The sequence below is a fragment of the Rhinoderma darwinii genome, assembly GCF_050947455.1.
Source record: "Rhinoderma darwinii isolate aRhiDar2 chromosome 2 unlocalized genomic scaffold, aRhiDar2.hap1 SUPER_2_unloc_31, whole genome shotgun sequence".
NCBI classification, from domain to species: domain Eukaryota; kingdom Metazoa; phylum Chordata; class Amphibia; order Anura; family Rhinodermatidae; genus Rhinoderma; species Rhinoderma darwinii.
The window spans coordinates 833,803-846,797 of record NW_027461698.1 but is presented as its reverse complement, the minus strand read 5'-3'; the positions used below and the strand labels follow the sequence as shown (position 1 = coordinate 846,797).

The 12,995-nt window shown below is 48.5% G+C and overlaps 3 non-coding genes across 3 annotated transcripts; all 3 read left to right on the top strand.

The window, feature by feature from the left end:
• Positions 1-399: 399 nt before the first annotated feature.
• LOC142677278 (U2 spliceosomal RNA) lies at positions 400-590 on the top strand. The gene has a single exon (XR_012852313.1). It is a non-coding gene; the product is annotated as a U2 spliceosomal RNA (small nuclear RNA).
• Positions 591-1,866: 1,276 nt separating this feature from the next.
• On the top strand, positions 1,867-2,057 carry LOC142677277 (U2 spliceosomal RNA). Its single transcript, XR_012852312.1, has one exon. It is a non-coding gene; the product is annotated as a U2 spliceosomal RNA (small nuclear RNA).
• A 1,269-nt stretch (positions 2,058-3,326) lies between these two features.
• LOC142677564 (U2 spliceosomal RNA) lies at positions 3,327-3,517 on the top strand. Its single transcript, XR_012852571.1, has one exon. It is a non-coding gene; the product is annotated as a U2 spliceosomal RNA (small nuclear RNA).
• The last annotated feature ends 9,478 nt before the right edge of the window (positions 3,518-12,995 follow it).

The window sequence follows — 12,995 nt, the reverse complement described above, 5'->3', positions numbered from 1 at the left end:
AGCCTGGGCCCAGGCAGTGTTGGTCAGTGCTGCTCAGCAGGCAGCACTGGACTGGATTAAAGCTGATACAAGGTGTGAAAGGAGAAGGGGTGGCAGTGGGCATGCACTTACTGCTGCTGCTGCTGCTGCTGCCAGTGTTTGCATGGCAGGAGGGCATTTGGGCGTTGCCAGGAAGGCGTTTTTATGTCGATTCCTCCTCTTTCAGCACTGCATTGTGGTGCAAGCAAAAGAAGCAAATCCTGTCTTGCTTCCTCTCCGGCCTTTATTCACCTCCCGCGTAGCTGTGAGTGTGTGTGAGCCTGCAGGGCCCCATGGAATTGCCTAGGAGTAGGCTGAATCGCTGCAAGGGGTGAACAGCAGTATTGGGCAGGCTCGGTCAACGCGCGGCACGTTCGGGTTATCGCTTCTCGGCCTTTTGGCTAAGATCAAGTGTAGTATCTGTTCTTATCAGTTTAATATCTGATACGTCCCCTATCTGGGGACCATATATTAAATGGATTTTTAGAACAGGGAGATGGAAATAGAGCTTGCTCTGTCCACTCCACGCATTGACCTGGTATTGCAGTATTTCCAGGACCGGTGCACCCTTTCCTTATGTGTTTACTAAAATCAGATTCCAAAAGTGCTTTTTGTGCTTGCCATTGTTTTTGTCTTTCGGATGGGATCTCCCCTTTTAATCCCATTATTTCAACACCTGTTGGACAATGCATTTGTACAGTCATGTGTGATAATGAGCTAATTTATTAAATGCAATTAATTAATACATTGCCACCTCTTGTTTTGTGTCGTCTGTGTTTCTGTGTTTCCGGCATTTCACATTGGAACAGCTCATTCACCTTCCTTGTCTTCTCTCCGCCCTCCCTCCTAGGTAGGTTAAAGAGCTGCACCTGAGCCAGCCACTGATTGATGCAGCACCATAGTCAAATAGTGGAGTGGAGTAGGGGAACAGCAAACAGCCATTAAAGCAGCCAGCCCGCCCGCCCGCCCGCCCGTCACAATGGACCTACCTGTGTACACTAGATGGATGTGATGGAATGTACTGTGGTCCCTACATTTCAAGAAGAAGTAAGAATTGCAGTTGCAACAAACCCTTGCTTGCCTACAAAGAGAGCAGCAATTTGGATTTGTTACTATGTTACCTGGAAGAATAACAAACTGTGCAAGGATGGAGGTTGTAGGAGCAAGGAGAACAAGTTGTCTGTAAAGTTGGTGGATGCCTATTTTCCATTTTGCAGTCCCTTGTCTCCCTCTTGTGGCCTCCTGGAGGCAACTAGCTGTGCAAAAAAAAGACAGCCTGGGGGCCGGCTGTTGCAGTGTTGCCCTCTCAGGCAACACTGAGTGACTGACTGAGCCGCACCGTCTTATATAAAGTTCAGACGGAACTTTGCACGTGTCATAGTGGAGACCTCAGGAGCCAGAGCAAGCTTTCTGACATCATAATGGGGCCTCAGAGATAAAAGCCTGGGCCCAGGCAGTGTTGGTCAGTGCTGCTCAGCAGGCAGCACTGGACTGGATTAAAGCTGATACAAGGTGTGAAAGGAGAAGGGGTGGCAGTGGGCATGCACTTACTGCTGCTGCTGCTGCTGCTGCTGCTGCCAGTGTTTGCACGGCAGGAGGGCATTTGGGCGTTGCCAGGAAGGCGTTTTTATGTCGATTCCTCCTCTTTCAGCACTGCATTGTGGTGCAAGCAAAAGAAGCAAATCCTGTCTTGCTTCCTCTCCGGCCTTTATTCACCTCCCGCTTAGTAGCTGTGAGTGTGTGTGAGCCTGCAGGGCCCCATGGAATTGCCTAGGAGTAGGCTGAATCGCTGCAAGGGGTGAACAGCAGTATTGGGCAGGCTCGGTCAACGCGCGGCCCGTTCGGGTTATCGCTTCTCGGCCTTTTGGCTAAGATCAAGTGTAGTATCTGTTCTTATCAGTTTAATATCTGATACGTCCCCTATCTGGGGACCATATATTAAATGGATTTTTAGAACAGGGAGATGGAAATAGAGCTTGCTCTGTCCACTCCACGCATTGACCTGGTATTGCAGTATTTCCAGGACCGGTGCACCCTTTCCTTATGTGTTTACTAAAATCAGATTCCAAAAGTGCTTTTTGTGTTTGCCATTGTTTTTGTCTTTCGGATGGGATCTCCCCTTTTAATCCCATTATTTCAACACCTGTTGGACAATGCATTTGTACAGTCATGTGTGATAATGAGCTAATTTATTAAATGCAATTAATTAATACATTGCCACCTCTTGTTTTGTGTCGTCTGTGTTTCTGTGTTTCCGGCATTTCACATTGGAACAGCTCATTCACCTTCCTTGTCTTCTCTCCGCCCTCCCTCCTAGGTAGGTTAAAGAGCTGCACCTGAGCCAGCCACTGATTGATGCAGCACCATAGTCAAATAGTGGAGTGGAGTAGGGGAACAGCAAACAGCCATTAAAGCAGCCAGCCCGCCCGCCCGCCCGTCACAATGGACCTACCTGTTCACACTAGATGGATGTGATGGAATGTACTGTGGTCCCTACATTTCAAGAAGAAGTAAGAATTGCAGTTGCAACAAACCCTTGCTTGCCTACAAAGAGAGCAGCAATTTGGATTTGTTACTATGTTACCTGGAAGAATAACAAACTGTGCAAGGATGGAGGTTGTAGGAGCAAGGAGAACAAGTTGTCTGTAAAGTTGGTGGATGCCTATTTTCCATTTTGCAGTCCCTTGTCTCCCTCTTGTGGCCTCCTGGAGGCAACTAGCTGTGCAAAAAAAAGACAGCCTGGGGGCCGGCTGTTGCAGTGTTGCCCTCTCAGGCAACACTGAGTGACTGACTGAGCCGCACCGTCTTATATAAAGTTCAGACGGAACTTTGCACGTGTCATAGTGGAGACCTCAGGAGCCAGAGCCAGCTTTGTGACATCATAATGGGGCCTCAGAGATAAAAGCCTGGGCCCAGGCAGTGTTGGTCAGTGCTGCTCAGCAGGCAGCACTGGACTGGATTAAAGCTGATACAAGGTGTGAAAGGAGAAGGGGTGGCAGTGGGCATGCACTTACTGCTGCTGCTGCTGCTGCTGCTGCCAGTGTTTGCACGGCAGGAGGGCATTTGGGCGTTGCCAGGAAGGCGTTTTTATGTCGATTCCTCCTCTTTCAGCACTGCATTGTGGTGCAAGCAAAAGAAGCAAATCCTGTCTTGCTTCCTCTCCGGCCTTTATTCACCTCCCGCTTAGTAGCTGTGAGTGTGTGTGAGCCTGCAGGGCCCCATGGAATTGCCTAGGAGTAGGCTGAATCGCTGCAAGGGGTGAACAGCAGTATTGGGCAGGCTCGGTCAACGTGCGGCCCGTTCGGGTTATCGCTTCTCGGCCTTTTGGCTAAGATCAAGTGTAGTATCTGTTCTTATCAGTTTAATATCTGATACGTCCCCTATCTGGGGACCATATATTAAATGGATTTTTAGAACAGGGAGATGGAAATAGAGCTTGCTCTGTCCACTCCACGCATTGACCTGGTATTGCAGTATTTCCAGGATCGGTGCACCCTTTCCTTATGTGCAGCATCCCAGAAGATACCCTTCTGGTTCCCTGTTATTTGTATGTCATGCATTGTATGTGTTTTACATGTCTTTATTATTTTTCACACAGTGTGCTGTTCACCAGCTGAAGAGAAGGATGAAGGTATCAGTGGGGAGCCACTAGAGGGTGCATTGTACATCTAGCATTGTTTGAAAAGGGGGTGGAGCCTGGCTACTGCCCTAGAGCCTCACTCTGACGCTGTCTCACAGTCTACACAGAGGAGTCGGGTCGTGTCTGTGAGGAGACAGACATGTCTGCTAGCTGCTCTGACACAGCAGATTAATACAATCCTTTCAACTGGCAACAGGTCTCAGCACCTGCAGCCCAATGCAAGAGGAGGAACAGTAAGGAGATTGTAACCAGCATATCATCTCTATCATCACCACAGCAAGTATTATTTAGCTGAAAAGCTGTCTGTCTGTTTCTGAGGAGAAGTCTATATAATATTGGGCCTCAGAACTCCTGCTGGCGCTGTTACCGGTTCTGCCGCACGCCACAATTAATATAAGAAGTGTCTATCAAGTCACTCAACTACAACCCTCATCACTGAGAAAAGTGAGTTCATTTATTACACACGCTGCTGGAAAAGTGAATGATTTCTAGATATAGCTGGACAATTGAAACCCTCATTGGTCACCCACTGGTCCCTTCTTCCCCTCAACTGTTGAAGTGGACAGAAGATAACGTGCCTCCATTTTGGAAGACTGTATAAAGTTCTTCAGTAAACGTGAGTTATTCAAATCCCCTGTGTCGTCTGGTCCCTGCACTGCATAACATCAAGGGCACCCCACATACCACCTTGCCAGGCGCACACATACTACTACCACCATCACGGGAGTTGCTACGGGGGAAAAGACTTTCACCACCATCATCCATAGTGCAGCCCCCCTGTCACTGTGCCAGCCCGAGAAGGAGCGAGGGAGGAGAGGTAGAGATTCCTACAGATACCTCAGGCCATACACCGTGCACTTCACTACTGCTCCCATCCTCCTGGGAAGCTCTTCCTCGTGGTTGCTGCATATAAACTTTGGCGTCACGAACAGGATACGTTTAAATCTCATGTGGGCCCCAAACCAGAGAGACTTTGTCCCAAAGCCCTGGTCCCCACCGTACAAAGCTGCAACCGCAGCTGCAAGAGACTATTTCAGCCCCAAAAGGGGTTAAAATCACTGTTTCCCGGCAGTTCCAGCCCAAAAGGGGTTAATCCGCCATTTTACCTCACAAACTGCTGCGTCACAGTTCCACTTACCCGCTCCAGACAGGTTAACCTGCGGCGCCAGTCTAGCGCCACCATCTGGATGATTATAGGAACTCACAATATCCAGCACAGGCAAGAGGGAACGGCCGAAAACTGCTAGGCGCCGCCAACTTGGAGGAGTGAAGCCTCTGCACGGCACCTCCACCGCGGATCCCCTGCAACCAGCAACTCTCCCAAAAACATCACAGGAGAGCAACGGAACAGCCCGGTAACAAAGTACAGCCCAGAGGGAAGCAACAGCATACCATCGGTGAGTCCCGATTCAATTGGCCATCAAGTTAACCCCTGCTGTACCACCACCGGTGCCCAATAAAAAGCCCGGGAGCATCCTGGACATCACTCCGGACCCAATAAAAAGTCCGGGAGCACCTTTAACAAGACCCCCGACTCAGTTAAAAGTCCGGGAGCGCCAATAATAGACATTGGAAAAATTTAAAGGGACAGTAACAATGTCGGACTCAAGTGACACGGAAGAGCCCGGTCTCAGCACGGTCACTACACCGGCCATGACAGAAAGAACAACACCTGCTGCAGCACCCTGCATCATGCCGCTGTCCATGCCCTACTATGCAGGGGCCCCATGGCTGCCCCACTACAAAGGTGAACCACACACCTTAAAAGACTTTAGAAAAAAGATGCTTGCCATGTTCCGCCTCTACCCCATTCCAGAAGAACAGAAGGTAGAGATCTTAATGGGGCAACTACAAGATGTGGCCCTAAAAGAAGTGGAGTCCTGGCCACGTATCCAAAAGAAGGCTGTGGATCAGATCCTGGTCCAGCTACGTACCACCTTTGAGCCCAAATCCATCTCTGAGCTCAGGATGAGGTTCATGGACAGAGTTCAGCAACCAGGTGAGACACTCCGAAATTTTGCTCTTTCCTTACAGGAGACCATGAGGGCCATGATACAAGCCGACCCCCATGAGGCTGAAAAAGCAGACAGAATCCTGAGGGAGCAGTTCATTGAAGGAGTCGCCTCAGATTCCATGAGTCATCAACTACAAATGATGTCCGTCCAGAACCCTGACAGCACCTTCCATGAGTTTAAAGAACTGGCCATAGAGGTACTAGAAAGAAGGCCCAGAAGAAGAACAGTCAGGGCTACCACCCCTCTTAAAGAGGCAGAAGAGGAACCTGCCCCAGTAGCACCACATCCAACACCTTGCAAGCCCATCACCTACCAGGCTACACAGGCTCAAATCACAGCTGGAGGAGATCAGTACCAAGATCAACTGAAACTCCTTGCCAAAAGCCTGGAGCAAGTCTGCCAACGACTGGAGAATCTAGAAGCTAGCTCTCCAGTAAAATGTAAGCTGCCAACATCTAGAGACAGTTATCCAAATAGTCCTAGCAAGGGCTACCGCAATAGTCCCAACAAATCGTCGACAGATCGCTTTGATGAACATGGGAGACCTGCCTGCAGACACTGCCATAAGATAGGTCACCAAGAACGTCAATGCTGGGCGTTAAACGGACGTCTCCCGAGGCAGAGGACCATTCCTCGGGAGGAGAAATAATAGGTCCCAAAGATCCAAAATGGCTGCCACGGTTTGTCGGACCTCGTCCAGAAGTTACCATCCGCATCAATGGAGTACCATTTGCTGCCCTCCTGGATATGGGATCCCAAGTGACAACCATCCAGCAGGCCGCCTTTGAACAACACTGGAGTAGCGAGATCCTGATGCAACCTCCAGAAGCCTGGTTAGACGTCATCGCTACCAACGGCCAGTCCCTACCTCTGCACGGGTACTGGGAGCCTACTGTCCAAGTGGGAGGAGTGCACTTACCTCAGCAAGGAGTCCTCGTGATCAAAGTTAAAGATCAAGGACAACCCACAGTAATTCTGGGAATGAACATCCTAAAGCACTGCTATGGAGAAATGCTAGAGGCCCTACGACAATCCGTCCCCACGGCTTCCCAGGCTGCCCAGAAGGTAATACACAAGACCATCCGTGTACTGGCTGCCCAACAGCGATTCACCAACGCCAGAGGAGAGATCTGCAGAGCTCGCATCAAGGACCACCATCCAGTAACCCTAAAACCTGGCACAGAAACACTGCTATGGTGTCGGGCCCGTTCAGGCCTACAAGGACTTGACTACCAAGCCCTAGTGGAACCAATACCACTAGATGAACATCCAATGGTTATGGCTGCCCGAAGTTTAGTGACTGTGGTCGAAGGGAAAGTACCCATCCGTCTTCTCAACTTAGGAGACCATTCAGTAACCCTGAGGAAGTACTACCCTGTAGCACAGCTGTCCCAACTCAGTGTGCAAGACCTGGTGGACATTCCAACTGTCACCGCTAAACAGGCTGCACAGCAACTAAAGACGTCAGAAGAAGCACCAGTAACACCCTGGTGGGGAGAAATCCATGTGGGAACTGCAACAACACCTGCCTACCAGATCCAAGGAGTACTTGAAGTGGCTCAGGATAGCCATGAAGCCTTCAGTAGGCATCCTCTGGACCATGGGAGAGCAAAAGACATTGAGCACACTATTCCCACTGGTACTCATCCTCCCATTAAGGAAAGACACAGGCCTATACCACCTGCCCTATACCAAGACGTGAAGCAGATGGTCCACGACATGAAAGAGGCTAAAGTCATCCAAGAAAGTCACAGCCCCTGGGCTGCACCACTAGTTCTTGTCAGGAAGAAAGATGGCAACCTTCGCTTCTGTGTGGATTACAGAAAAATTAATAACATTACCCACAAGGATGCCTATCCTCTTCCAAGGATTGAAGAATCTCTGACAGCCCTGGGATCAGCTGCCTACTTCTCTACACTGGATCTCACAAGTGGTTACTGGCAAGTACCAATGTCTCCAGCTGATAGGGAGAAGACAGCCTTCACCACCCCAATGGGCTTATTCGAGTTCAATTGCATGCCCTTCGGACTGTGCAATGCTCCTGGAACATTCCAAAGGCTGATGGAAAGATGCCTAGGTCACAGGAACTTTGAGACTGTGCTCCTATACCTGGATGACGTCATAGTCTACTCCAAGTCCTATGAAGATCATCTCAAGCATCTAGCTGAAGTGTTCCAGGTCCTAACCAAAAATGGCTTAAAAATCAAACCCTCCAAGTGTCACCTCCTCCAACCTCAAGTCCAGTACTTGGGACATATAGTGAGCGCAGAAGGCATAAAGCCAGATCCTGAGAAGATAGCTGCTGTCCACAGTTGGCATACACCTACCACTGTGAAGGAAGTAAGAAGCTTTCTCGGATTTGCCGGGTACTACCGGAGATTCATTCCTCATTTTGCCCGCATCGCTGAACCGCTACAAGAACTCTTGAGGGGGCACCCTAAAGAACACTTGAAGAGGAGAATTCCCATTAACTGGAAAGAAGAACAAGAAATTGCCTTCCAGTTACTAAAAAGATTATTGACTGAACCACCCATTCTGGGCTACCCAGATTACAGCCTGCCCTTCCATCTTTACACAGATGCAAGCAACCAAGGACTTGGTGCAGTGCTGGCCCAACAACAAGGAGACAAAGAAAGAGTGATCGCCTATGCAAGTAGAGCACTCAAAGGAGCTGAAAGAAACGATCAGAACTATAGTTCCTTCAAGCTGGAGTTCCTTGCATTGGTCTGGGCCGTCACAGAGAAGTTTAAGGACTACCTTGCCGCTTCTTCCTTCACTGTCTTCACAGATAACAACCCGCTAGCACACCTGAACACCGCAAGGCTGGGAGCCTTAGAACAGAGATGGGCTTCACGATTAGCAAATTACAACTTCGTGGTCAAATACAGAACAGGCAAGTCTAACATCAATGCGGATGCCTTGTCCCGCCTGCCTACAGGAGAAGACCCGGAGAATCCTGATGATGACAACCACAAAGAGGAAGTAGAGATGCCTGCATTCTACAACCGCTTTGCAGATCCTGATGCTATCAACAACAAAACCCAGGTACATTGTTCTTCCCAACAGGCCAAGAAGCAGTCACCAGAACAAGAACAATGGGCCCTGTTGCAAGCTGAGAGCAGAGTGATTGGAGATATCCTAGACTACCTGGATACCAAAAAAATACCCATTAGAATCCGCCGAGGCAACACAAACCCAGAACTACTTCGCCTTTGGAGACAAAGGAAACGTCTCTTTGAAGAGAATGGTCTGCTGCTGAGGAGAGTGCTGGATCCCATCACCAGTAATCGGCTGCACCAAATTGTCATCCCAAGGAGAGATGCCAAAGTTGTCCTTGAGGCATACCACAACAAGTCTGGACACTTTGGAGTTCAAAAGACAGAAGCTACAATTCGCAGAAGATTCTATTGGATCGGAATTAGAGGTGATGTCGAGAAATGGTGTCAAGAATGTACTGCTTGTGCCTTAGCAAGAGGAGAGAAGCCAAACCAAAAGGCCCCTCTGCATCCTATCGTGAGTCATCGACCGCTGGAGATCGTGGCCATCGACCATGTGAAAATGGAGCCAAGTAGAACAGGATACACCTATGCCATGACCATCATCGACCATTACACCAAATTCACAGTCGCAGTACCAGTAAAGGACTTGACAGCAAAGACCACCGCTGCAGTCTTCCTAAAAACTTTCCTTCTACCCTATGGCTGTCCTGAGAAGATCTTGACAGATAGAGGTTCTGCATTTGAATCCCAACTATTTCAGGAACTTTGTCAGCTGTACAACTGTAAGAAACTAAGAACAACCGCTTACCATCCCCAAGGAAATGGGTTGTGTGAGAAGATGAACCAGATTCTGATTGAGATGCTCAGAACTTTACCGCCTCATCAGAGAGCTGTCTGGCCAAATTATTTGCCTGAGTTGGTGTACATCTATAACAACACTATGCAAGCCTCCACAGGTTACACCCCATACTTCCTATTGTTCGGAAGACAAGGAAAGCTGCCTTCAGACATTTCATTGAATGTGTCCGTTCCAGATGACTTGAACCCTCTACCAACCACAGAGTGGGTGAGTGAACACCAAAGACGCATGGCTGATGCAAATGAAATTGTTGAAGCTAGGATGGAAGAAGCGAGAAAGAAGCAACAACATGATTATGACCAACATGCTAATGCTAAACCCTTTCAAGTTGGAGACCTTGTCTGGTTGAAAAACTTTCAAAGAACCAGCAAATTGGACACTAAGTGGGAAAGAATCCCTTATACCATCAAGGCTGTCCCATACCAAGGAACAGATATCTATGAGATCCAAAGAGATGGTAAACAACCGCAAATTGTCCACCGTAACAGGCTTAAACTGTGCCTACAAGATCAACAGTTGCCTACCATTGAACAGGAAATATCAATTGAAGAACCAGTTGCAATTGATCTACCAGAAGTAACTGAAGCTATTGAAGCAACAACTACTGAGTCCTCAACTCAAGAGCAACACTTGGACATAAAGAACCCACTGAGTTGGTGGTTTACCCCAATTTTGTCATTCCTTGCACCTGATCCTACACCTACAGTGTCTACAACTCACACAGAGGACAGATCACATCATGTACCTGCTGTTGTTGTACCTGAACCTGTCAGGAGATCAGAGAGAACCACTAAAGGAGTGAAACCAGTTCGCTTTAGGGATTGAATATAATTGCAAGTAGGGAACAAGAAAGACTCTTATGTTCTAGAGCCCCTTCTTCATTTCTTCATTTATTCCTATCCAAGTTAGGCCGAAGCCTACCAACCCTTGTTACGTTCAAGAGGGAATATCCCCATAGACTCTGACGTACCAGAGCCCCTCATATCCTAAGTGCCATAAACTGTTGGACACTGCCGCTCATCTTGACTTGAGACTTCTGCCCCTCATCTTCCAACTGTTACAGAAGAAATCTTCGCCCCTATTCCCCCTTCGAGAGTCAAGAATACAGGAATACAATGTTATTAAGATGTTTGCATTTCATGTTAACCCTTTTTACATCTTTTAGGCTGTTCATATCCAAGAAAACGACGAGGACGTCTTGTCTTAAGTCCGGGAGTATGCAGCATCCCAGAAGATACCCTTCTGGTTCCCTGTTATTTGTATGTCATGCATTGTATGTGTTTTACATGTCTTTATTATTTTTCACACAGTGTGCTGTTCACCAGCTGAAGAGAAGGATGAAGGTATCAGTGGGGAGCCACTAGAGGGTGCATTGTACATCTAGCATTGTTTGAAAAGGGGGTGGAGCCTGGCTACTGCCCTAGAGCCTCACTCTGACGCTGTCTCACAGTCTACACAGAGGAGTCGGGTCGTGTCTGTGAGGAGACAGACATGTCTGCTAGCTGCTCTGACACAGCAGATTAATACAATCCTTTCAACTGGCAACAGGTCTCAGCACCTGCAGCCCAATGCAAGAGGAGGAACAGTAAGGAGATTGTAACCAGCATATCATCTCTATCATCACCACAGCAAGTATTATTTAGCTGAAAAGCTGTCTGTCTGTTTCTGAGGAGAAGTCTATGTAATATTGGGCCTCAGAACTCCTGCTGGCGCTGTTACCGGTTCTGCCGCACGCCACAATTAATATAAGAAGTGTCTATCAAGTCACTCAACTACAACCCTCATCACTGAGAAAAGTGAGTTCATTTATTACACACGCTGCTGGAAAAGTGAATGATTTCTAGATATAGCTGGACAATTGAAACCCTCATTGGTCACCCACTGGTCCCTTCTTCCCCTCAACTGTTGAAGTGGACAGAAGATAACGTGCCTCCATTTTGGAAGACTGTATAAAGTTCTTCAGTAAACGTGAGTTATTCAAATCCCCTGTGTCGTCTGGTCCCTGCACTGCATAACATCAAGGGCACCCCACATACCACCTTGCCAGGCGCACACATACTACTACCACCATCACGGGAGTTGCTACGGGGGAAAAGACTTTCACCACCATCATCCATAGTGCAGCCCCCCTGTCACTGTGCCAGCCCGAGAAGGAGCGAGGGAGGAGAGGTAGAGATTCCTACAGATACCTCAGGCCATACACCGTGCACTTCACTACTGCTCCCATCCTCCTGGGAAGCTCTTCCTCGTGGTTGCTGCATATGTGTTTACTAAAATCAGATTCCAAAAGTGCTTTTTGTGTTTGCCATTGTTTTTGTCTTTCGGATGGGATCTCCCCTTTTAATCCCATTATTTCAACACCTGTTGGACAATGCATTTGTACAGTCATGTGTGATAATGAGCTAATTTATTAAATGCAATTAATTAATACATTGCCACCTCTTGTTTTGTGTCGTCTGTGTTTCTGTGTTTCCGGCATTTCACATTGGAACAGCTCATTCACCTTCCTTGTCTTCTCTCCGCCCTCCCTCCTAGGTAGGTTAAAGAGCTGCACCTGAGCCAGCCACTGATTGATGCAGCACCATAGTCAAATAGTGGAGTGGAGTAGGGGAACAGCAAACAGCCATTAAAGCAGCCAGCCCGCCCGCCCGCCCGTCACAATGGACCTACCTGTGTACACTAGATGGATGTGATGGAATGTACTGTGGTCCCTACATTTCAAGAAGAAGTAAGAATTGCAGTTGCAACAAACCCTTGCTTGCCTACAAAGAGAGCAGCAATTTGGATTTGTTACTATGTTACCTGGAAGAATAACAAACTGTGCAAGGATGGAGGTTGTAGGAGCAAGGAGAACAAGTTGTCTGTAAAGTTGGTGGATGCCTATTTTCCATTTTGCAGTCCCTTGTCTCCCTCTTGTGGCCTCCTGGAGGCAACTAGCTGTGCAAAAAAAAGACAGCCTGGGGGCCGGCTGTTGCAGTGTTGCCCTCTCAGGCAACACTGAGTGACTGACTGAGCCGCACCGTCTTATATAAAGTTCAGACGGAACTTTGCACGTGTCATAGTGGAGACCTCAGGAGCCAGAGCCAGCTTTCTGACATCATAATGGGGCCTCAGAGATAAAAGCCTGGGCACAGGCAGTGTTGGTCAGTGCTGCTCAGCAGGCAGCACTGGACTGGATTAAAGCTGATACAAGGTGTGAAAGGAGAAGGGGTGGCAGTGGGCATGCACTTACTGCTGCTGCTGCTGCTGCTGCTGCTGCTGCCAGTGTTTGCACGGCAGGAGGGCATTTGGGCGTTGCCAGGAAGGCGTTTTTATGTCGATTCCTCCTCTTTCAGCACTGCATTGTGGTGCAAGCAAAAGAAGCAAATCCTGTCTTGCTTCCTCTCCGGCCTTTATTCACCTCCCGCTTAGTAGCTGTGAGTGTGTGTGAGCCTGCAGGGCCCCATGGAATTGCCTAGGAGTAG